The following is a 25794-nucleotide window of genomic DNA, read 5'->3' on the forward strand; positions in this document are numbered from 1 at the left end:
ATTGAGTCTCCATGTGATTAAGCCCCTCCAAGAAGTAAGCATTTCCCACACTGCTCCTTGAAAGGAGCGACTCCAATCTGACCTCACTCATTTTTTTTGTTAAATTATTAGATTTCCTTGACATTGCGCTCCTTACTTTTGTGAAAGTAAGGCACCAAAATAAAGTGTAAAGTAAATTCCATTCCAAAGTACTTTTTAGTTTACAAATTCTCCTACACTTTATAATATTTCAGACTAATGTTACTCATTATCACCTTTTAAAAACAGGTAATAAAAATAAAGCAGAAAGAAGTTAAGTGGCTTCTCTAGTCCTCATGCTTATGAAGTGTCAATGGAATGGAGGGTCAGATTTATTCCTCTCCCTGAACAGCTTCTGGCTTTTGCTGAAATGGTCTGCCGATTGGAGAGGGCCCAGAATCCTTGCTTGATGAGTTATCCTGGGAGTCAGTCCCTTGTATAATTCCCCATCTGTTATTCTGTATTAAGACTATAATAAATTTAAACTTGTAGATTTTAAAGCATTAATCTTGATTAATTTCTCAGTTGAGGGACTGGGGAAATACATTCAGGTTAAATATGAGACTATTGAGGGAAAAGAAAATTAAGTGATTTGATAAAAGGTCAGGGAGATATTTAACTAAAGAATTAGTTCTTCAAATCATGACGTTTAATAACCAGTAACATGTTTTATTTGCTTATTTGTTTCTCCCTACTTCAGAGTGACTTTCTATGTATAATATATTTTTTCTGAAGTCTTTTTCTCTTGTTAAAACTTATAAAATAATTTAAAAAATGATTTTTCCCCCAAAAAACTTTTTTTTCTATCAGCTTATTCAACATGTAACTTATTGTTTTCTTATTATTTTACCTGAATGATTAACATTCCATGTCAGAGCCCAGTGACTATAAAATTGTATGTTTTCATTGCCCATTCTTACTAAAAACTTGATATTAGTTTAGTGCATCTATAAGCATATTTTAATTTGCAACTTTAATTGGCTATCTCCAGTGCTTAAGATCATGATTTCCAAAGTACATTTTTCACAGCAGAATTCTATATTTTTTTAGCCAAGATTACCGCAAGTGCAATAGAAAAAGAATGCCTTCTCCAATTATTCCTATAATTGTTGTGACTCCCGCCACTCTGTCCCTCTCGAAATTAAATCCAGTTCAGATCATGCTTCTCAACCCTCTGTGATGCCAAGCATCATTCTGTAGAAAATATTTATAAGCAGAATTAAATCAAATATTTGCCCACACCCCAATCATTAGGGGTGATTAATTTTATTTTCTAGACTCCATTAAGGGCCTTCGCTGATATTCTTACCGGAAGCTGAGGTCCCTCATTGATTTCTCTCCTCCATTCTTCACCCCCCTTTCAGAGGCCCCGGTCGTGCCGCGATGCTCATTAGCTTCCTGCTAGCTGCTCTGTCAAGCATCTTCAGAGGCCTCAGCATCGCCGCAGAAATCATTAACGTAACTGCCGTTGCAATCCCCACCTGCCAAGTGTAGAGAAATCATTCAGAGACTGAGACCTTTTCCTCCACAAATGAGCATTTTGGTGGCGAGAGGAGAGAGAGAAAGCTCAGACGCAGCAGTCATTTTCTCCAAACAAATGAAATCTCAATAATGGAGATGAGAAGCCAGGTGTCTGACAGCATCCTGGGCATGTTGGGGGAGCAGAAATGGTTTGGTGGAGAGGCAGGTGTGATCTTGTCGGTGTTTAGCTGCAAAGTGGTGTCTGACACTTTTGCAACTCCGTGGACTGTAGTTTGCCACTCTCCTCTGTCTGTGGGATTTCACAAGCAAGAATACTGGAGTGGGTTGCCATCTCCTTCTCCAGGGGATCTTCCTGACCCAGGGATGGAACGTGCATCTTCTGCTTTGGCAGGCAAGCTGTTTACAACTGAGCCACAGGGGAAGCCCAGGTTTGCACTTAAAAAAACACCGATCCAAAGATAATATCTGTCAAATATTTCAAGACATCTGTCACAGAATGTTAAACTCCATATGCAGAGTCCTGAGAAAATGGTCCTGTAGACGTGCCAGTCATCCATGAGGCTGAGTCTAACTCCTCTGACCATCACTCCTACCACGAGCTTCTGACCATGACTTTACCGATAAGGAACCAGATGACTTTAGGTAAGGAATTTACCTGTTCTGGTGAATGGAGACCTATCAGAAAAGTAAAGGGTTCTGTGGTCTCTCGGTTCTCATTTTTCCTAAGCTTTCCTTATTAAAAAAAAAGTTTTTCCAGACTTATGGAGATATAATTGACAAATAATATTGTGTAAATTTAAGATGTGCAATGTGATGATAAACACGTTGGAAATGATTACCTTGATAAGGCTAGTTAACACATTCATCAGCTCCCCGATTTACCATTTTTCATGTATGTGGTGAGAACATTTCAGCAAATGTTCTATTGTTGTTGTTCTTGTTGTTCAGTCACTCAATCGTGTCCTCCTCCTTGCGACGCCAGGCTTCCCTGTCCTTCACCAACTCCCGGAGCTTGCTCAAACTCGTGTCCATCAAGTTGGTGACTCCATCCAACCACCTCATCCTCTGTTGTCCCCGTCTTCTCCTGCCTTCAGTCTTTCACAGCTTCAGGGTCTTTTCTGATGAACTGGCTCTACACATCAGGTGGCCAAAGTACTGGAGCTTCAGCTATAGAATCAGCCCTTCCAATGAATAGTCAGAATTTATTTCCTTTAGGATTGACTGGTTTGATCCCCTTGCAGTCCAAGGGATTCTCAAGAGTCTTCTCCAACACCACAGTTCAAAAGCATCAATGCTTTGGTGCTCAGCCTTCTTTATGGTCCAGCGTTCAGCCTTCTTTATGGTCCAACTCTCACATGCATACATGACCATTGGAAAACTATAATTTGATTATATTGACCTTTGTCAGCAAGGTAATGTCTCTGCTTTTTAATATGCTGTCCATTTTTGTCATAACTTTCCTTCCAAGGAGCGAGAGTCTTTTAATTTCAAGACCGCAGTCACCATTTGCAGAGACTAAGAAAATAAAGTTTGTCACTGTTTTTATTGTTTCCCCATCTATTTGCCATGAAGTGATGGGACCAGATGCCATGATCTTTGTTTTTTGAATGTTGAATTTTAAGCCAGATTTTTCACTCTCCTCTTTCACTTTAATCAAGAGGCTCTTTATTCTTCTTCATTTTCTGCCATAAGGGTGGTATCATCTGCACATCAGAGGTTATTGATATTTCTCCTGGAAATCTTGATTCCAGCTTGTGCTTCATCCATCCAGCCCAGCATTTCTAATGATGTACTCTGCATATAAGTTAAATAAGCAGGTGATAACATACAGCCTTGATGTACTCCTTTAACAATTTGAAATCAGTCCATTGTCCCATGTACATTTCTAACTGTTGCTTCTTCACCTGCATATAGGTTTCACAGAAGGCAGATAAGGTGGTCTGGTAGTCCCATCTCTTGAAGAATTTTCTACAGTTTGTTGTGATGCACACAGTTAGAGTATTTAGCATAGCTGATGAAGCAGAATTAGATGTTTTTTTTATGGAACTCTCTTGCTTTTTTTTTTTTAATAAATTTATTGATTTTAGTTGGGGGCTAATTACTTTACAATATTGTAGCGGTTTTTGCCATACATTGACATGAATCAGCCATGGGTTTACATGTGTTCCCCATCCTGAACCGCCCCCCCCACCTCCCTCCCCATCCCATCCCTCTGGGTCATCCCATTGCCCCAGCCCTGAGCATTTGTCTCATGCATCGAACCTGGAATGGTGTTCTGTTTCACATTGATAATACACATGTTTCGATGCTATTCTGTCAGAATTTCCCACCCTCTCCTTCTCCCTGCAACTGAATTTCAGAAAAATAAATGACCCAATCAAAAAATGGGCCAAAGAACTAAACAGACATTTCTCCAAAGAAGACATACCGATGGCTAACAAACACTTGAAAAGATGCTCAACATCACTCATTATTAGAGAAATGCAAATCAAAACCACAATGAGGTACCATTTCATGCCAGTCAGAATGGCTGCTATCCAAACGTCTACAAGCAATAAATGCTGGAGAGGGTGTGGAGAAAAGGGAACCCTCTTACACTGTTGGTGGGATTGCAAACTAGTACAGCCACTATGGAGAACAGTGTGGAGATTCCTTAAAAAACTGGGAATAGAACTGCCATACAACCCAGCAATCCCACTGCTGGGCATATACACCGAGGAAACCAGAATTGAAAGAGACCCGTGTACCCCAATGTTCATCTCTTGATTTTTCTATGATCCAACGGATGTTGGCAATTTAATCTCTGGTTACTCTGCCTTTTCCATATCCAGCTTGAAAATCTGGAAGTTCATGGTTCATGTACTGTTGAAGCCTACCTTGGGAAATTTTGAGCATTACTTCGCTAGCGTGTGAAATGTTCTCTCAGCAAATTTCAGCTGCATCATTCAGTACATGCTGCATACTAGATACTCAGAGTGTGTTCAGTTTGTAATTGAGAGTTTGTACCCTTTGACCAACATCTTCTCACTTCCCCATCCCATACCCCCCAGCTCCTGAAAACAACCAGTCTGAGTTCAATTTTTGTAGATTCCAGATATAAACGAGATCATAGAGTATTTGTCTTTCTGTATCTGTCATTCCAGTTAACACGCTCAAGGTTCATCCACACTGGTACAAATGGAAGTATTGCCTTCTTTTTTACTGAATAATTGAATAATACATATTATCGATTGACTAATACATATATGTGAAAGTGTAAGTCATTTCAGTCGTTTCCTACTCTTTGTGACCCTGTGGATTGTAACCCACAAGGCTCCTCTATCCATGGGATTCTCCAAGCAAGAATACTGAAGTGGGTAGTCAATCTCTTCTCCAGAGAATCTCCCCAACCCAGGGATAGGACCAGGATTTCCTGCATTGCAGAGAGATTTTTTACCAACTGAGCCACCAGGGAAGCCCTACACATATATATTTATATATGTACATTTATATTTATGTATATATGTATTTTATATATATATAGTCATAAACATACATCCATATACATTTTATTATATTTTCACACACCTATATATTAGGTTTCCCCGGTGGCTCAGACAGTGAAGAATCCATCTTCAATACAAGAAACCTGCGTTCTATCCCTGGGTCGGGAAGATCCCTGGGAGTAGGGAATGGCTGTCCATGCCAGTATTCCTGCCTGGAGAATCCCACGCACAGAGAAGCTTGGCAGGCTCCAGTCCATGGGGTCTCAGAGTTGGACAAGACTGAGCAACTAACAAGCACAAAACATATTAAATATATATATATATACACATATATGATTATATATAATCACATTTTCATTATCTATTTGTTGTCTATTGATGAACATATAAGATGTTGCCATACCCTGGCCTCTATGAATAGTGCTACAATGAATGTGGGGATGTAGATATTGTTTCAATTTAAGAATTTTGTTTTCTTCACATATATACCCAGAAGTAGGATTAATGAATCATACAGTAGCTCTAATTTTAGTTTTTTAAGGAATCTCCAAATCATTTTCCTTAGTGGCCGTACTAATTTTCATTCCCACCAACAGAGTACAGTTCAGTTCAGTCACTCAGTCATGTCTGACTCTTCACGACCCCATGGACTGCAGCACACCAGGCCTCCCTGTCCATCACCGACTCCCGGAGTTTACTCAAACTCATGTCCATTGAGTTGGTGATGCCATCCAACCATCTCATCCTCTGTCATCCCCTTCTCCTCCCGCCTTCAATCTTTCCCAGCATCAGGCTCTTTTCAAATGAGTCGGCTCTTATCATCAGGTGGCCAAAGTATTGGAGCTTCAGCTTCAGCATCAGTCCTACCAATGAACACCCAGGACTGATCTCCTTTAGGATGGACTGGTTGGATCTCCTTGCTGTCTAAGGGACTCTCAAGAGTCTTCTCTAATAGCACAGTTCAAAAGCATCAACTCTGCAGTGCTCAGCTGTCTTTATAGTCCAACTCACACATCCGTACATGACTACTGGAAAAATCATAACCTTGACTAGACAGACCTTTTTTGCAGAGTAATGTCTCTGCTTTTTAATATGCTGTCTAGGCTGGTCATAACTTTTCTTCCAAGGAGCAAGCATCTTTTAATTTCACTGCTGCAGTCACCATCTGCAGTGATTTTAGAGTCCAAAAAAATAAAGCCTGTCACTATTTACACTGATTTCCCAACTATTTGCCATGAAGTGTACAAGGGTTCCATTTTTTTTTCACATTTTCACCAACATTTATTGTTACTTATCCTTTTTGGCTGTGTGTATCACAACAAACTGGAAAATTCTTAACTAGGTGGGAATACCAGACCACCTTATCTCTCTCCTGAGAAACCTATATGCCAGACAAGAAGCAATGGTTAGAAATGGATATGGAACAACAGAGTGCTTCAAAATTGGAAAAGGAGTACAACAAGGTTGTATATTGTCACCCTGCTTATTTAACTTACATGCAGAGTGCATCATGTGAAATGCTGGACTTGGTGAAGCATAAGCTGAAATCAAGATTGCTGGGAGAAACATCTACAGTCTCATATATGCAGATGATAACACTTTAATGACAGAAACTGAAGAGGAACTAAAGAACCTTTGACGAGCATGAAACAGGAGAGTGAAAAGCAGGTTTTAAATTCAACATTAAAAAACTAAGATCATGGCATCTGGTCCCATCACTTCATGGAAAATAGATGGGGAAAGAATAGAAACAGTGACAGATTTTATTTTCTTGGGCTCCAAAATCACTGCAGTCACTGCAACCATGAAATTTAAAAAAAATGGTTGCTCCTTGGAAGAAAATCTATGACGAAGTGAGACAACTAATTAAAAAGCAGAGACATCATTTTGCCAAAAAATATCTGTCTAGTCAAAGTTATGGTTTTCCAGTAGTCATGTATAGATGTGAAATTGGACCACAAAGAAGACTGAGTACCAAAGAATTGATGCTTTCAAACTGTGGTGTTGGAGAAGACTCTTGAGAGTCCCTTGGATGGCAGCAAGATCAAACCAGTCAATCCTAAAGGAAATTAACTCTGAATATTCATTGGAATGACTGATGCTGAAGCTCTAATACTTTGGTTACCTGATACAAAGAGCTGACTCATTGGAAAAAACCCTGATTCTGGGAAAGATTGAAGGCAAGAGGAGAAGAGGGTAGCAGAGGATAAGATGGTTGGATGGCATCACTGATTCAATGGACATGAGTTTGAGTAAACCCCAGGATAAGGAAGACAGGCATGCTGCAGTTCTTGGAGTTGCAAAGAGTTGAACATGACTTAGCAACTAAATAACAGGTGTCAGGTGATAGCTCATTGTGGCTTTGATGTTTAAGAAGCTGTCCTTAAGGGCAGGGACTGTCCTGTAATTATTTTTATAAACTTCGTAGTATGCTGTCCACAGAGGTATTTGGTAAATGCAAGCTGATTTACATTCAATTACAGGTCCTATTTCTATTGTTAGATCATAACTTCCTTGATGAAAAATATATATGTATCTCAAATACCTCTTCAAAGAGGCAGCTTTGTGTGGTAATAAGAAAATTGACCTTGTAATTACCAGTATGAGTTTACACCCTAAGACTATTACCTGCTAGCTGCATTACTCAGAGGCAAAACTCTCTGAGCTTCTAGTCTCCATAACTGTAAAACAGGGATAAAATACCTATTGTAAAGAGTGTTTTAGGAATTTAGTAAGATAATGTATATTAGATACTTTCTATTATCAGCTAAAAATTTCACAAGTGATAATTCTCTTATTAAAACTTTATTACTACATGCAAATAGACTTCATCTGAGTTAACCAACAATATAACCCCTAACATTATTGTCTAAGCCTTTTTTTCCTTTATATGGATATATATTTATGTATATGGATATATATATAGTCTAGTTATTGTGTTCTTGGACAAATCTCTTGGGTGGGGCCTGATTAAAGAGGTCCCTTTACCAAATTCACCATAATGCCTTGGAAACCATTGGAGTCTAGTCCAGTGTCAAGTTCTAAAGCTGTGAAGTCTTGTTCAAGTCAAATGGCAGGTAAGATAGAGTCTTTGTGACAGGTAGGATTGAAAATGATACGGCATGCGATCAGAGAGCTGTTCTTGCATGATCAATTATCTGGCCTTCCCACGTTTCTTTCTTTTAGAAATTCTTCTCCTAAGGCTCACAGCCAGCCATCATCCTAGTACTGTAGGAAACTATTTGGGTCAAGGAAGAACCATACCAATAAGTGACAAACTGATTTTTCCAACTTCTCTTCTTTCATCTCTGATCAGATGCTGCGTACTTAGTAAAACGGTTATCCCCACAGTGACATACCTGACCGCAGCAAGCTGAACTTGGCCTGCGATGATGGATAATGAAGCTGGATTATGATTCCCAGCTCTGCAGTCCATGATTTCTATGATGCTATTTTCTGACTGTTCAGATGCAAAGACATGTATGCCACCAGAGGAGCATGAAGTATGTCTAAGAGCTTTCTCTCTTGTCTTACCATACCTGTTCTTTATTCTCTGACTTTGTTTAGAGATAGCTTGATAGCATACTCCTCTGCAATTTTATATTTTCTCTCATTAAACAGTAAACCACATGGAAACCAAGTCCTGTCCATATATTTCATTATTATATTATCATTGAGTAGCTCAGTCCCTGGCAGAGGACATTTAAGAAGAGATGGAAGGAGGGGAATTTTATAAAGTTTTTCACTAATCTTTAAGAAGACTTAATTTTCACTGGTATCAAACTGTTAGACTTTGTCTAAACTTTGGACTACATTTGAATCATTTCTCTATTTTGGATAGTAAATGTAAGTTAATGCATATGAAAAAAAAAATTGTATGAAAAGTGGCTCCAGATGTCCTTTAAAACTAACTGTAACACAGAAATATGTAGAGATACAATGTATCATTTCATATAATGATAAATGTATCATTTCATACATATGCCAGGTTGAAAGGTTTTGTTGATGTCATGTTTGATATACAGCATAGGTGAAGGCCTCGAGGAGCTTCTAGTTGAGCAGAGAGCACCTACTTATGGAAAATTCACTCTGTGTGGCTCTGCTCTGTTTTCCTCTTCTCCAAGTAGGTTGGTAGTTAGGCAGCAAGTATTGAGTTGGGAGAGGTACAAGGAACAGGACACAGCATAAAGGAAAGGTACAAAGAAATGAAAAGAAAGAAATTTAACTGTAAGGAACTTTATAGACTATCGGTAAATGATATTCAATGTCACTGTAAGCATTCTCATTATTGAATAGGAGAACTACCTGAATTGTTATCTCTCTGGCTTCAGTATGTTCCCTTTGGCCATGTATACATGATAGTGAAGCATGTGTGTGCGTATATGTGAGTCTCTCTTGGGTGCTGTGCAATATAAACTAAACAACCCAACTGGTGAGCTTTAAAATTACTGGGGTTTGGCCATCCCAAGCTCACACTGTTGTACTGTATGTAAAATAGATGACCAGGGCAAGTTGGATGCATGAAGCAGGGCACTCGAAGCCGGTGCTCTGGGACGACCCCGAGGGTTGGGGGGGGCAGGAGGGGGGATTCAGGACGGGGGGACACATGTGCACCCGTGGCTGATTCATGCTGGTGTGTGGCAGAAAGCTACCACTGTGCGGTAGAGTAATTAGCCTCCAGTTAAAGCAAATACATTCTTTAATAAATAAATGAATAACCAACAAGGACCTACTCTATAGCCCAGGGAACTCTCCTCAATGTTCTGTAATAACCTAAATGGGGAAAGAACTTGGGTAATAGACACATGTGTGTCTATATAAAATTGAATCACTGTGCTGAACACCTGAAAATAACACAACATTAATCAACTATATACCAGTATAAAATAAAAATCAAAAAATATAAAATGACTAGGTTTTGTATGGGTGAGTCTCAGGTGACAAGAATCACTCTAAATTGTGAAGGTTGAGGGATACTATGCAACAGTAAGAAGATGACGAATTAAATGATGGAATAATTACTTCCTCAGGAGCATTACCTATGCTGCCAGTGTCTGAAGCAGGATCCACTGGATGGCTTTCACATTCTGCCGAGTCTGCAGACAGTTTGTGGCATGTGGTTTTGCTGAGGTTATTCAGTGGGCAATGACATTCCAGGTGCCAGAGATGCAAATACAGGGGATTAGATCAAAATATTGAGACCACAAATTAAGTGCCTCACATACACATTTGTGAAGACTGGGGAAAGAGTGGAAATCCTTATCTGCTTTCTGTTTTTCTTAGGAGGTGTCTGCTGATTTTTATACTTTTAGTTTTTTGGGTTTTTTTTCCAGGAAAGAATATAAATAGAGTTTGAATATTTTACCTTTATTTTCTCCCTAGAGTAAGATAGTAAGGATAGTCGATATTCTGTTGTGTGCACACTCAGTCACTCGGTCATGTTCAACTCTTCATGACCCTGTGGACTGTAGCCGCCATGCTCCTCTGTCCATGGGATTTTCCAGGCAAGAATACTGGAGTGGGTTGCCATGCCCTCCTCCAGGGGATCTTCCCAACCCAGGGATCGAACCCACGTCTCTTGCATCTCCTTACAGGCAGGCATATTCTTTAGCACTGAGCCACCTGGGAAGCCTTAATATTCTGTTTCTATTAAACAGTTCCCAATATGGTAAAGTGCAAGTCGCTCAGTAATGTCCGACTCTTTGTGACCCCATGGACTATACAGTCCATGGAATTCTCTAGGCCAGAATACTGGAGTGGGTAGACTTTCCCTTCTCCAGGGGATCTTCCCAACTCAGGGATCAAACCCAGGTCTCCCGCCTTGCAGGCGATTCTTTATCAACTGAGCATATGGTGAAAGACATTCCAAATTAGTAAGTGTTAAAATAGGAAGTGCTATGAAAATGAATGCATGAAGTAGAGTTGAAATGCTTCTGGTAGTACTGAGTCTAGACAAGAATATGAGATCTAAGTATAAGGAAGTGTGAGTACCTGTATGGTGAAGTGTGTATTTGAAAGTTCTAAAGAATACTCAAAAATTCTAAAATAAAATGGAAAAATAACTGTTCCTTTTAATTGGGGCATGATAAGAAACTGTTTAGCCACAGATTTTGGTAATTCTTTCTTTTCTTTCTTCTTTCCTTCCTTTTTTCCCTTCCTTACATCAGGCAATCCATCATCAACTATTTATCTGATATTTTTTATATACCATTCACTTTGTTAGATCTTTAGCATAGGACACAAATATTAATAACATCCTGACACGAGGATCTCAGAGTCTCTGTGCTAAGTATCATGAAAAAGCTGTTATTTTATTCCCCAACATTCTTAGACTTATGACTAAATTATTCAAGAGCAAAGTCTTTCTTATAATTTTGCTACTTGTTAATGTAATAACCATTGAATTTGAGGAAGGATCTGGGAAAGCTCAGTTAGTTTAGCCTGAGCTGTAGAGAAGGGTATGTTTATCTGAGAAACCTTCTCCTGAAAGATGTGTTTACACCTAGCATAAAGGCATGAAGTGTCCTCAATTCTTGGCCATCTCTTCTGATCACTGACCCATTTCCAAGATAGGAAGAGTGTGTAACTGGACAGTCCTTCTAGAGAGACAACTCCGGCATCCACCAAAGGAAGCACATGGGTATCCATTTTACAGGCAACAGAGCATCATGAATTTGCCACTTAACAGCTATTTAATTCATCTCCTACGGGCCTCCGTTTCTTCATGTGCCAAATTGTTATGGTGATATTAATATCTATCTTGCAGATTTATTTTGAAGATTATGTGAACAAGGATTTGTAAAATCACTGAGTAAAGGTTTATAAAAACATTAGAACTTGTCTGGCACAGGACAAGTGTTGTATAAGCATTTGTGATAAATAATGTCCACCACTTCAGATAACATTCACCTGAATGTCTTTCAAGAGCATTTTATTCTTCTCTGTTTGGCTGTATTTATTCATTAATAATTAAATCAATTACTGAATCCAGAGAGCATATATCATGTGAACTATTACAGAAAAATATCTCTGATGAATCTGTTTCATGTTGAGAAATGTACTCCAGAGAGATATGAGATACCATCAGCAAAAACAATAGTATCAGCATCTTAGTAGAAATGACTGTGTTTCATGAAAAATGTCTCAATGTCTTTCTTAGGGAAAACTCTGAAGTTCAGTTGAAGAGACTGTGACATAAACAGAATGCTTATAAGTGCATTCACACATGAAATGAGGCCCATTTACCTGTTTTAAGATATAGTTGAAGAAGGAACAAAAAGAGGGGAAGAAGAGTAGAAAGAGGAAGTGGAGAAGGAAAAAGAAATGTTACATATGTAATATCAACACTATTTATTTTAAAATTATCTTTTGCTTCATTTACTTGGTTAGTTACCTAAAGTCTAGTCTTCTAGATTTAATCTGAAGAAAACATACTTAAATAGCTAGAATTAGAGATAATCAGATAAGCGCAAATCACAATTTAACGTAAAGATAAGTAATAGATATTGTAAACATCATATGACATTTTTTAAAACCTGCTTTATGTAGGAAAAGTGTAGATTAATAGTGTAATTGTAGAACAGTAAGTCTATAATAATCCCTTGAAGAATTTACTTCAATGAGTGACTCTGTAGATTTGCAGTGAAGTAAATCTAATTATTTAAATTGAAATGATACAAAAATAACAAATAAAGTTGTAATTCAGAGGGAAGATAATAGAATCATAGGAAAGAAGCAGAAGGGACTACAGCTAATAAATCATTTTATGTCATCATCATACTACTACCAAAATTAATAAGATAATAAATACAAAAAGAATAGTGTTAATATTGAATATGATTTTTGCATTTTAAAAAGGTATTTGAGTTGCTCAAGTGTATTCCAATTTTAACAAATTATTTGGAGCTAGTGATTAATTTCTATGTTATTGCTGATTAGTTTATGTGATATACACACGAATGGAATTAAAGAACAAATACAGTATGTGGATGAAAATTGTCACATTCGTAAATTCACAAGTTAACATGGAACCAAAATGTGAATCACGGGGTTTCATGTTGTCCATACCATTCACGAGATGTCTCAACACGATTATATCAAAGGGCTTTTTTGTATCTAGTAAAGTTCCATCCATCTCTTAATTTCTAGCATCTAGATCCACTCTTTCATCATCAATTTATTTATAGTCTATAGTAAATACACACCAGATAAATGGCCCTGCATAACGTAAGGTTTAAGTCTTCTAAGAACATTACTGTGCCTTTAACTCAAACCACCAATCATCCATAATTCCTTACTTGTACTCAGGATTCTTTCTTCTTAAAATCCCTCACTGCCCCCTTTCTTCCTCTCCCTCTGTGTCTCTTCTATTTCATGATATCTTGGCATTGTTTTTCTTCATTCTAATAAGATTAATCTAATTTTTAAACTATTTTATTACATCAACTTTGTTGTGCTATAATTTACATACCATAAAATTCACCCGTTAATGTGTGTGTTGTACACCCCAGTGTTTTTTTTCTATATTCACAGATTTGTGCAACCATCATTGCTACCTAATTTCAAAACATCTTCATTACCATGCAAGAAAACCACACTCATTAGCATTCACTCCCCATTATCCTCTGCTCCAAGTTTCTGAAAAGCATAATGCTATCCTCTTTTCTCAATGGAATTTCCTATTACAGATATTTTACATAACAGAATCACACAATTGTGAACTTTTCTACATAGCCCCTTTCACTCAAAAATAATGTTTTCATGGTTTATTCATATTGTAGCATGCATCCTTTATTTCTTCTCATTCCCAAATAATATTCCATTGAATGGATATTTCATATTTGATGTACCCATTCGCTAAGTTGATGTTCATTTGAGTTGTTTCCACATTTTTGCTACTAAGAATAATTTTGCTATATACATTGCTGTACACTTGTTTTAATACATATGTCTTCATTATCTTGGGCATGTACCTAGAAGTGGTAAATCTATATTTAGCAGTTTTAGGAACTGTCAGACTGGTTTCCATAGTTGCTGCAACATTTTACAGTCTCACCCACAACAACGCATGACTGTTCTAATTACTCCACATTCTCCACATCACTTGTTATTGTTGAACCATATGTAATTATGAGAAGGTATCTCATTATGGTTTTGATTTGCATTACCCAGGGCTTCCCAGATGGCCTAGTGGGTAAAGAACCTGCCTGCAATGCAGGAGATGCAAGAGTTGTGTGTTCTCTCCCTAGGTCAGGATGATCAATCTGGAGAAGGGCGTGGCAACCCACTCCACTATTCTTGCCTGGAGAATCCCATGGATAGAGGACCCTGGCGGGCTATAGTCAATGGAGTCAAAAAGAGTTGGACATGACTGAAGCAACTGAGCATGCAACATGCAGTGACTAATACTTTTGAGTATCTTTTCATGTGATTTGTAGCCATTTGAATATCTCTTTTGGTGAAATATCTATCCAGGTCCTTTGTCTATCTTTAAATTAAGTTGTCTTCTTATCACTGACTCATAAGTGCCATCTATATATTCTAGAAGTAGTTTTCCAATAAAATATAACATGCAAAATTTTTCTTCATTGTTATGGCTTGTCATTTTATTTTCTTGATGGTGTGTTTAGTAGCACAAATTTTTGAAATGCTCCTGGATTCTAATTTATCTCATTTTTTTGTTGTTGTTTGCACTTTCAGTGTCATAAAATCTATTTCCTGAATGAAAGCCACAAAGATTTCCTTCTATGCTTCTAAGAGTTTCATAGTTTTACCTTTTATGCTTAACTTAATGTCTATTTTGAGTTCATATTTATATGAGATATATATAAAATTAGGTAGGGGCTCCACTTCGTTCACATGTCAAATGTCTAGTTGTCCTAGCACCATTTGTTGAAAATATTATGCTTTCCCTCATTGAATTGTCTCGGCACCCTGGTCAAAAACCAGTTGACAGTAAATATAGGATTTATAGGTGTCGCCAGTTCTAGCTCAACTATCTTTTTAGCTTTTTCTTCTTCCAGTATCACACTCTTTTGTCACTGTATAGCTACAGTGAGATTTGATATTGTAAGTCTGAGTCCTCCAACTTTGTTCTTTTCTTTTCAATTTTATTTTTGCAACTCTAGATCATTTTTATCTCTGTTTGAATTTTAGAATTGGTTAGTAAGTTTATAAAAAAAAGAAACAAATTTTGATAGGGATTGTTGAGCAATTTGAAATGTTTTTCCATCTTAGCCATGTTTTATCTTCCAATCTGTGGGCATGGATATGTTTTTCCATTTGTTTAATTACTTAATTTCTTTCAGCAATGTTTTTTGCTTTTTGCTGTACACATTCTATACTTCCGTTGTTAACTTTTTTTGTAAATATTTTAATACTCTGATGCTGTTATAAATAGAATTGTTTTCTTGAGTTCATTTTCAGATTTTAAAATTAATGTAATTTCAACACTGTCTTCAGTCTTAAAAAAACGTAAACATGTAGTTCACACTTTTCCTTGATTTTAAAATAATAGATAGCATTTATGTTTCATTTTTATATGCCTGACATTATTCTAAGTATGGTATATATAAATATATACTCATTAATCAGGAGGTGCTAGTGGTAAAGAACCTGTGTGCCAGTGCAGGAAACACAGGAGATGTGGGTTCCAACCTCGGGTTGGGAAGATCCCCCAGAGGAGGTCATGCAACCCACTCCAGTATTCTTGTGTGGAGAATTTCATGGACAGAGGAGCCTGGCAGGCTATAGTCCATAGTGTCACAAAGAGTTGGACATGACTGAAGCTGCTTAGCATGCATGCAAGCACACATGCTCATTAATGTAATCTTCATAGGTGCACTATGAGATCATTTCACAAATTAGACATAAAGACATTAAGTGATCCTTTTGTATTAAAACAGAAACAGCATGCACTTCCCAGATGGTCCAGTGATTAAGACTCCGTGGGTCCAATGCAGGAGGTGTGGGTTCAATCCTTGGCTGGGGAACTAAGACCCCACATATTTTGCACACAAGCATGGCCAAAAATAAAAATAAAACAAAGCAACACTCGATTCTCTTACACCTCTCAGAATACCCCTCATAGTTTCATTGAACTGCTCTTCGACTCCCTGGCTTCTGTTTCCTGTAAGGTTGCTTTACCATGTCAATTAATGTTGGATTTTGTCTTTCATGTCTTATGAGGCTTGACTGTTTTTAGACCTCTCTGTCTGAGTGTAAGGCGTATTAACTGATGGCCCTCAAATGGCAACCCGCTTCAGTACTGTTGCCTAGAAAATTCCATGGACAGAGGAGCCTGGTGGGCTGCAGTCCGTGGGGTTACATAGAGTTGGACACGACTGAGCGACTTCACTTTCCTTTCCTTTTCTCATTGTAGGAAGATCCTGAATTTTCATATGGAATCCCCCATACTCAAGACAAAATTACCTGTGATTTTTCTCCCTTGAATGAATCTGCTCTTCTACTGTTGAAGAAAAGGTGAAGCTGCTGCAGGAATTGTGAGAACAGATTGAGAAAGAAGGATACGAGCTGTCGTTGTTTGGTGGTTTGTGAGTTTTCACTGAATCCTCATTTTCTGTGTGAGATCTCCTTCATGCCTATTTTCCTTGTGTCCTTGAAGTTGAAAGATCTTTCACTCTGTGTGTGCGTGTGTGTGTGTGTAAATGTATTCCCAGAGGTGGGTACCTGACGAGGGGAAAGGGCACAAAGTGAGGGTTACCTCTAGGAGGGTCTATTTCTTGTAGATTTTTACATTGTCCCTTGCTGTTATTGTGAGGTGCTTTCTTTCAAGTTCTAAATTTTCAAGATATGTATGACTTGGAGTCCCACTCTACTCAGTGACTTATGATTGTCTTTTGAGGTGCATTGTCAGTTACCACGTCTCTACACGTTTTTCACTCTTCCAAAGTAATTCACTGTTACCTCCCTCCATTCTTTACATCTTAGTATGTATAGTTTAGTGTTAGTCACACTCATTTTAGTGGTATTTGAAGTGATCTTAGAGATCAGTGCATATATTCCACCACAATGGCAAAAATCCCCAGGTATTTTTACACACTTCTTTTTCTCTTGAAACCATCACAATACTTGGAACATAGTAGGTAATCAATAAAATATTCAGCCAATTGAATCAGATGGATTGAATGGGGCATGGTTGGGAAAGTGATATATAACCAAAGTATATAAACATTATAATTCAGCAAAATTACCACAGTATAACTAGTGAAATAACATTTTTTGTTGAATTATATAAATTAATTGCCAATATAGCCAAAAGTATAGGGTAAGAATGCCAGTGGAAATAAAAATATTTAGTCAATATAACACTGTGTGTCAGTGATGGCAAAATATTCACTGACACTTCACGTTGCCTTACTTTTATGTACGCTTATTGCTTTAAAGCCACAGTCCAATCACTGAATGTATTTTAATATCCTTCTTATATCCCCGTTGAGATATTATGAGTCAGTTCTAACTAAGAGAGCATAGAGTGAATGAATGGCAGTACAATCAATCTGGGTCCATAAAACATTCATTGCTCCTTTTGAGTAAATAAAAATTTTCAGGTAAGTCACATGTTGAAAATTGTGAAGGCTTTGTCAGACTTGGTCCCGGGATGAGAGTATACATGAAATACTCATCCCCGACTTTCAGTCAAGTAGATATAATAGAAATACAAAAAATAACATGTGTTATTACATAACGTTAGGACTTATTATTACTCTAATAATAAAAATAATGAGCAAATATAATATCATTAGTACTTTATTAGTTAGAAGTAAATAAAAAGTTGTTTTGAAAATATATTAAGTTTATACATAATATACCAGTTAATATACTACTAATAGCAAAGCCAGCCTGCTTTCCTTACTAATTACTTCTTCCAGGAAATTTCTGAAGGCAAAACATTTTTATTAAATATTTTAAAATATTTATTTCTGTTTATCATCCTCTGTATGTATATGTTGTTTTAAATAATATACCTTTCCCTAGCTTTAAAAGACAAGGACCCTACTCAGGGTCTTTCCATGAAGTAAAGTCACAAGTTATTGACCCAAAATCCAGATAAAGATATTTTTTATCACTTAATTTAATTGAATAAAATTGAAAAACATTAAAAACCAACCTAGGAATCTGGAGTGTTCAGCTCTGTGGACAATTGGAAGATCTGACTGGTGCACTGCATTCATGCGTGGGCACCTGGGCTGGAGCTGACTGACTTATCTGGTAGAGTTCCTTTTTTTGATTCCCCTTAGGCACAGCCACTCTCTCAATGTACACATGCATCCTTACACCTGGCCTCATCTATGTTACCTATCTGGCCCCAGAAGTAATTTGGACTGCAACCGGTTTGGCGATGGTGTCAAAAATTAGCATATAAATATATTAAGCTTGCCTTCTGGTACTTGAACTTTGTTATTTTTACACAGGTGTATTATTGTCATGTAGAGTCTTGAATTGTGATTATCTTAGCTGTGTGTCAGAGAGGTAGATTGTTATTATCATCTGCTAGATATTACTTTATGTTAAAAAATCTGTTAGTTACATTTAGTCTTACTTGGGTTCAATCCCTGGGTTAGGAAGATCCCCTGGAGAAGGAAATGGCAACCCACTCCAGTATTCTTACCTGGAAAATCCCATGGATGGAGGAGCCTGGTAGACTACAGTCCATGGGGTCTCAAAGAGCCAGACACAACTAAGCGACTTCACTTTCTTTCTTTCAACTTTCTTGATGAGGGAAAACATGAAGCACTGCTTGTGTTTGATCATGAAACAAAAAGCAAATGTAAAAAATATACACAATTATCCATATGAGCCTACATGAATTTAACAGGAAAAGTGTGTATATTATGGATTAGATTTCTAAAGGTATTTGGAAGAAGTTGTCATCAACTCGCACACTATTGACCCAAATTTACAAATATTCCTAATAACAATTTCAGACCTAAACTTGGGTAAATCAGGACCCATTTAACTATATTCAGTGTTTGAAATAGAAATGACATTTATTTATTTTTGGTGGTTCAGGGTCTGGGGAATTCTTCACTATACTTGTTAAAATGTGTTCAGCTTCAAGTAATATGAAACCTGAGTTCAAAGGACTAAGCAAATAAGCGTTTATTTTTCTTACATCGCAAGAAGTCTACACTTTGTTTTTTCTGGCATTGAGTCACTGGTTCAATATTATCAGTGTTTGCATCTCTGTAATTTTTCTATTCTTGTGACAGTCAAAAATGATTGCTACAACTGCAGGTCCTATGCCTACATTCAAAGCAAGGCAGGGACCTCACTGAAACTATCATTACTATCAGGAAAAGCTGAAACATCCCCAGAAATCCATCAGCATAATTCAACATATGTCTCATTGGCTGAAAAGATTTCAGATGACAACTTCTAATTCAAAAAGAAGCTTGTACTGAAAATACTTAGAGGAAATGATCAAGTAAAAGGAGACAGGAATGAGTGCTCCATTAGCCAATCAGTTTTACATGTCTATAAACCAAATGCAAAAAGTGAAGAGAAACTAAAGAGCCTCTTGATGAGGGTGAGAGAGGGCATTGAAAAAGTTGACTTGAAATTCAGCATTAAAAATACTAAGATCATGGCAACTGGTCCCATAACTTCTTGGCAAATAAAAGGGGAAAAAGTAAAAGCAGTGACAGATTTTCCTTTCTTGGGCTCCAAAATCACTGTGGACAGCAACTGCAGCCACAAATTAAAAGACACTTGCTCCTTGGAAGGAAAGCTATGACAAACCTAGACAGTACATTAAAATACAGATACATCATTTTGTCAACAAAGGTTCACATAATCAAAGCTATGGTTTTTCCATTAGTCATGTACAGATGCAAGATTTGGACCAAAAAGAAGGATGAGCACCAAATTGATTTTTTTGAATTGTGGTGCTGGAGAAGATTCTTGAGAATCCCTTGGACTGCAAGGAGATCAAACCAGTCAATCCTAAAGCAAATCAAACTTGAATATTCATTGCAGGGACTGATGGTGAAGCTGAAGCTTCAATGTTTTTGTCACCTGATGCAAAGAGACGACCCATTAGAAAAGACCCTGATGCTGGGAAAGATTGAAGACAAAAGGAGAATGGAACAGCAGAGGATGAGATGGTTAGATAACCTCACTGACTCAATGGACATGAATTTGAGCAAACTCCGGGAGATAGTGAAGGACAGAGGAGCCTGGCATGTTGTAGTCCATTGAGTTGCAAAGAGTCAAACATGACTTAGTTATATGGGTGACATGAGAAATAAACCATATAGGTTAATGATAGGGAAAAACATACTGTCTCTTGCAGTTGACAATGTCTTCCCAGTCACTCTTGCTAAGCAGGTAATCCCTTTTCAGGTTTTTCACTAGACATTTGCAAAACAAAAACAAAAACAAAAAAAACAGAGATGATGCAGCAGTTACATTGGAATTCTAGGACCAGAGTGTCAAAAATGAAAATAAATTTCTAGAGAGAGCAAGGTGATGAAAACAATGCAAACTTGGCAATGCTCATAATTGGCATTATCAGCACCAGACCAGTTGGCAGCATGGTTCTTCTGTGGTCCTGACTATTACCTAACTCACCCCATTCCTGCCTATTTATCTTATCTGATTCTGTAGCCTTCCTGGATATTTTTGAATGTCCAGTGTTCTTTAATTAAGCTCTTCATCTGTTTAATACATCCAAGAAGGTAACACAGGGCTTGGCATCAGGAATTATTGTTAAGTCAAAGACGTTCAGAAAAATACGGAGAATCCAGGGTATGTTATTTAGAGTCAGTTGAGACTAAGTTCAGATCATTTCAGTCATTCAGTTGTTCAGTCATGTCCGATTCTTTGTGAGCCCATGGACCGCAGCACGCCAGGCCTCCCTGTCCATCACCAACTACCGGAGCTTACTCAAACTCATGTCCATTGAGTCGGTGATCCCATCCAACCATCTCATCCTCTGTCATCCCCTTCTCCTCCTGCCTTCAATCTTTCCCAGCATCAGGGTCTTTTCCAATGAGTCAGCTCTTCGCATCAGGTGGCCAAAGTATCGGAGTTTCAGCTTCAGCATCAGTCCTTCCAATGAACACCCAGGACTGATCTCCTTTAGGATGGACTGGTTGGATCTCCTTGCAGTCCAAGGGACTCTCAAGAGTCTTCTCTAACACCACAGCTCAAAAGCATCAACTTTTCAGTGCTCAGCTTTCTTTATAGTTCAACTCTCACATCTATACATGACTACTGCAAAAACCATAGCTTTGGCTAGATGGACTTCTGTTAGCAAAGTAATGTCTCTGCTTTTTAATATGCTGTCTAGGTTGGTCATAACTTTCCTTCCAAGGAATAAGCATCTTTTAATTTTATGGCTGCAGCCACCATCTGCAGTGATTTTGGAGAAAATAAAGTTTCTCACTATTTCCATTGTTTCCCTATCTATTGGCCATAAAGTGACGGGACTGGATGCCATGATCTTAGTTTTCTGAATGCTGAGTTTTGAGCCAACTTTTTCACTCTCCTCTTTCACGTTCATCAAGAAGCTCTTTAGTTTTTCTTCGCTTTCTGCCCTAGTGTGGTGTTGTCTGCATATCTGAGGTTACTGATATTTACTTGAGACTAAAGGCAATGAAAAAATAAATTCTAGTGAGCATTAATAGATGGGTATCTGGTAGACCGTGATATGCAATAGGGAATGAGAAATTGATTATGTTTTTATCAGTTTTCCCTTGAAAGAAGCACCACTGAAAAAAATGTTTAGAAAGCCAAACATCAGAAATAAAATTCAAGACTGCAGAGTAGAATGATTTACTCTAGTGGGATTGGAAATATTAGCAAAATAATTTGATAAGTTTAAATCCCCTTGTTGTTCTTGTTGATGTTGTTATGGTTGTTCAAATTCAGACAGCAAACCCGAGGTGGCCTATGCCTTCTCTGACAGATTTCCTTATCTCCTAGAGCCACTGGTCCAAGAGCCAAGTGCAAGACACAGAGTTTACTTCTGCGGGTTGCCAAATTATGATGTTAATTGAATTCACAGTGTCTCAAAGGACATTTAGGGATATGGAAAAAATGAACCTATAAGCTTCGTAAAATTGGCTTATATGGGGAATCAGAGGATTATGAATACCAAAACTCAATCCACTCTTAGACTTCTTTGGCAGCAGAAGTGACACTCTTGCCAGTTCACTGAAGCAGATCCCAGCCTTGCTTGAAAATATTTAAAGTTTTGAGATATGGATATGTTGTGATTCGTGGTTTCAATAAAATGGTCAGGGGCTTAGAAGAACCCTGACTGGATGGTCGATATTATGAGCATTAGAAAAGAATTACGTGGATGGAGCTCTTAGAATTGACCCCAAGTGTAGGAAAATTTGTGTTCTATGGAAATCTTCACAAAAATTCCCCCACTTCAAAGGAGGTTCTTGGTAAATAGAGTTACAAAATGACTTTTGTAGCGATATCATCTAGTATTTTTTTCCAGCGACCCTCGAAAGTACTTAATGAGATCATGAACAAATAAGTTAGTCAAAGTAGCTTTAAGAATGTATATAATATTTGGGCTCAGATACTTTGATCTCACATATCCAATGCTATGGCTAACTGATATACTTTCTAGGACCAATGCCAAAACTGAGACTCTATGACAGTGTATGCCAGGAGACCAGACCATCACCTTTTGGCATTTGGGCTTTTGCCACCATGGTGGAGGCAACAATTTACCCTTACTAAGAGTCATGTTCTCAGTCTGTTTTTGCTTTTTCTACCTTACTGATAAACTACTTATTTATTTGGCCACATTGAGTCTTGTTGCGGCACATAAGGTCTTCATTGCCCCATAGGGATTCTCTAGTTGTGGCGTGAGGGTTTAGTTGCTCTGTGGCATGTGGAATCTTACTTCCCTGACCAGAGATTGAACTGGTTGGGAAACTGGTCAGTGTCCACTGTATTATAAAGCAGATTCTTAACTACTGGACCACCAGGGAAGTCTCTACATATTTTTAAATGATAATAAGAATAAATACTTTTATTAGTCTCCTGTATCTTCCATAAAAAAATATTAATACCATTGACTTGGAAGCCAAAACAACAGAATTTGATTTTCACATCATTCTACAGACTGAAAAGTTCAAGACCATTGACCAGCAAGATTCAGTTTCTATTGAGAGCTATCTTCCTAACTCGCAGATTGTCACCTTCTTTCTAGATCTTTACATGACTTAGAAAGAGAGAGAGAGTTCTGGTCTCCGTATATTTATAAAGACACCAATCCTATAAGATTAAGTTCACACCCTTATTAGTGCATTTAACCTTAACCTAAAGACCTTGTCTCTAAATATAGTCTCTTTTATTGTTAAGGCCTCAGAATAGTTTTGAGGGGACACCATTTAGTTACAGTACCACTCAACTTTGGTGTTCACCTAGGAATTCCCTTTATCATTTAACAAAGAAACATACAAACACATAAAGGAATGAACAAATATAGGTACTGTATTGATGTGCATTATTGTTGTGGGTCATTTATTAATAACTCAGAAGCACCTGACCATACAGAATGCTTAATGTCTGCATTATGGTACAATTGTCAGATGTCACATCGAGATGACAATTGTCAGATGTTACCTTGAGATGTCCGACTATGGTACAGTTGTCAGATATTACCTCAAGATGGCTTCCTGGGTGGCAAGTGGTAAATAAACCACCTGCCATTGCAGGCGACATAAGAGACATGAGTTTCAATCCCTCGGTTGGGAAGTTCCCCTGGAGGAGGGCATGACAACCCATTCCAGTATTATTGCCTGGAGAACCCCATGGAAAGAGGAGCCTGGTATGCTACAGTCCATGGGGTCTCAGAGTCAGACACGGCTGAAGAGACAGCGCACACACACACACCTCAAGGTAAAGATAATATGCTTTGAACCACAACTGATTTATCGTATGGTTTCTCATGCATCCAGTATTCATAAATCCAGGAACTGAGTGATAGAAGTGGGGGTATAACCTCTTCCTATTACAAAATGACCTACTCAAAATATCTGCTTCCTTTTCCCATGACTCTGGACTTTCAGTTCAGAAGTTTCATTACTCAGGGAGAAAACCATCCCAGTGGACATAGCAGTGCTAGTTCTAGGAAATTGGAAGCTAAATTACCACTGGCCAATTTGGGATTCCATGCCAGCAGCTGAACTGAACAAAAAGGTTTTAACAGTGATGTCTGGTAGGATTGATCCCAACCATCAGAGTGAGATAGGATTGCTTCCATATAGTGGGGACAGGAGGAACATAGGTACACCCCAGGGTTTATAACATTCCAGAACTCTCATTCAGTGCTAAAAGTTAGTGAAATTCTATAGCAACTCTCCACAGATGGGGCCAACAAGAAATCTAAAACAAAGGTTTGGATCACCTCGCTCAACAAAGAGGAGCAACAGGCTGAGATCCTGATTCAAAATAAATGAAAATTAAAACAGGCTGGCCAGTTGAGGAGGAAAGTTGTAACTTCTAAATACAGGCTTATGAAAAGCTCTGGAATGAGAGCTGTATATAATCCATATCTTCCTCAATAGTGTACGTGTGTTGGATGGTTTGATTTAAATCTGCCTGAAATCAAAATCACAATTGTAATCTAGAAGCCTAGTCAAGCTAGACTCTGCCCAATGCTAGGACTCAGCACCGCATTCCAAAAGATGCTGAGTTTTACAGAAAAGCTGATGCTGTTGAAAAGCTGTCAATGGGGCACATACCCTGAGTTGTTTCAAGTGGGTCAAAACGTTTGCACTGAATCTTCAGCATTTTCTTCCCTGATTCCAGCAGATGACAACAGCATAAACATAGGAGTTGAGCAGAGACTCAGAGAAATTCACTAGGTTGCTCACGAACAAACCGTTCCTCTAGGAAAATGAACCTAAGGTGTTGGTTTCAGGAGTATTTGGCTCTAACCAGTTGCAATAACTGTTTTTAGATAATTACAGCAGTAAAGGGGCTTCCCTCGAGGCTCAGTTGCTAAAGAAACCACCTGCAATGAAGGAGACCCAGGTTCAATCCCTGTAGTGGGAAGATCCCCTGGAGAAGGGAATGGCAGCACACTCCTCCGGTAATCTTGCCTGGAGAATTCCAAGGGCAGAGGAGACTGTTACAGTCCATGGGGTCACAAAGAGTTAGGCACAACTGAGCAACTAACACTTGCTTACTTATAAGCCTCTTACACATGTGTAAAACCTTAAATAGCTTTCAAGGTTCTGATTCATGGATTAATTTGTTGGTTCTCCCAAGAAGTAGGCACACATTCACATGATTTTATTTGTAATATTGATGATGAAGATCACATTTCAATCACAATCACAAAGTTTATACACAAAGAAACTTGAACTGGAATATGTGGTTCAAAACCCATATCATTGATGGAATTATAGACATACTGAAAAATGCTGTCATTGACCCTTATAAATATAATCATGTAACTCTGATAGCTTTGTTTCACAAGTTTTCCAAAGGTATCCTTAAAACAAAGCATGAGAATATTCATAATTCATGGAACAACAATAAAAAAAAAAACTGTTGGTAACTTGTTATATACCTCTTCTCTCTTTCTAGATTAGATGATGAAGGAAATCCTTAATGGGGTTATACTTCAAAAAATAGCTTTTTATTTTATACTGGGGTGTAGCCGATTAACAACGTTGTGATAGTTTCAGGTGGACAGCAAAGGGTATCAGTCATACATATACATGTATCCATTCTCCTCTAAGCTTCCCTCCTCTCCAGGTTGCCACATAACATTGAGCAGAGTTCCATGTGCTATACAGTAGGTCCTTGTTGG

This window comes from Giraffa tippelskirchi, chromosome 7, assembly GCF_054371585.1.
Source record: "Giraffa tippelskirchi isolate mGirTip1 chromosome 7, T2T-mGirTip1v1.2.pri, whole genome shotgun sequence".
In the NCBI taxonomy this organism is placed as follows: domain Eukaryota; kingdom Metazoa; phylum Chordata; class Mammalia; order Artiodactyla; family Giraffidae; genus Giraffa; species Giraffa tippelskirchi.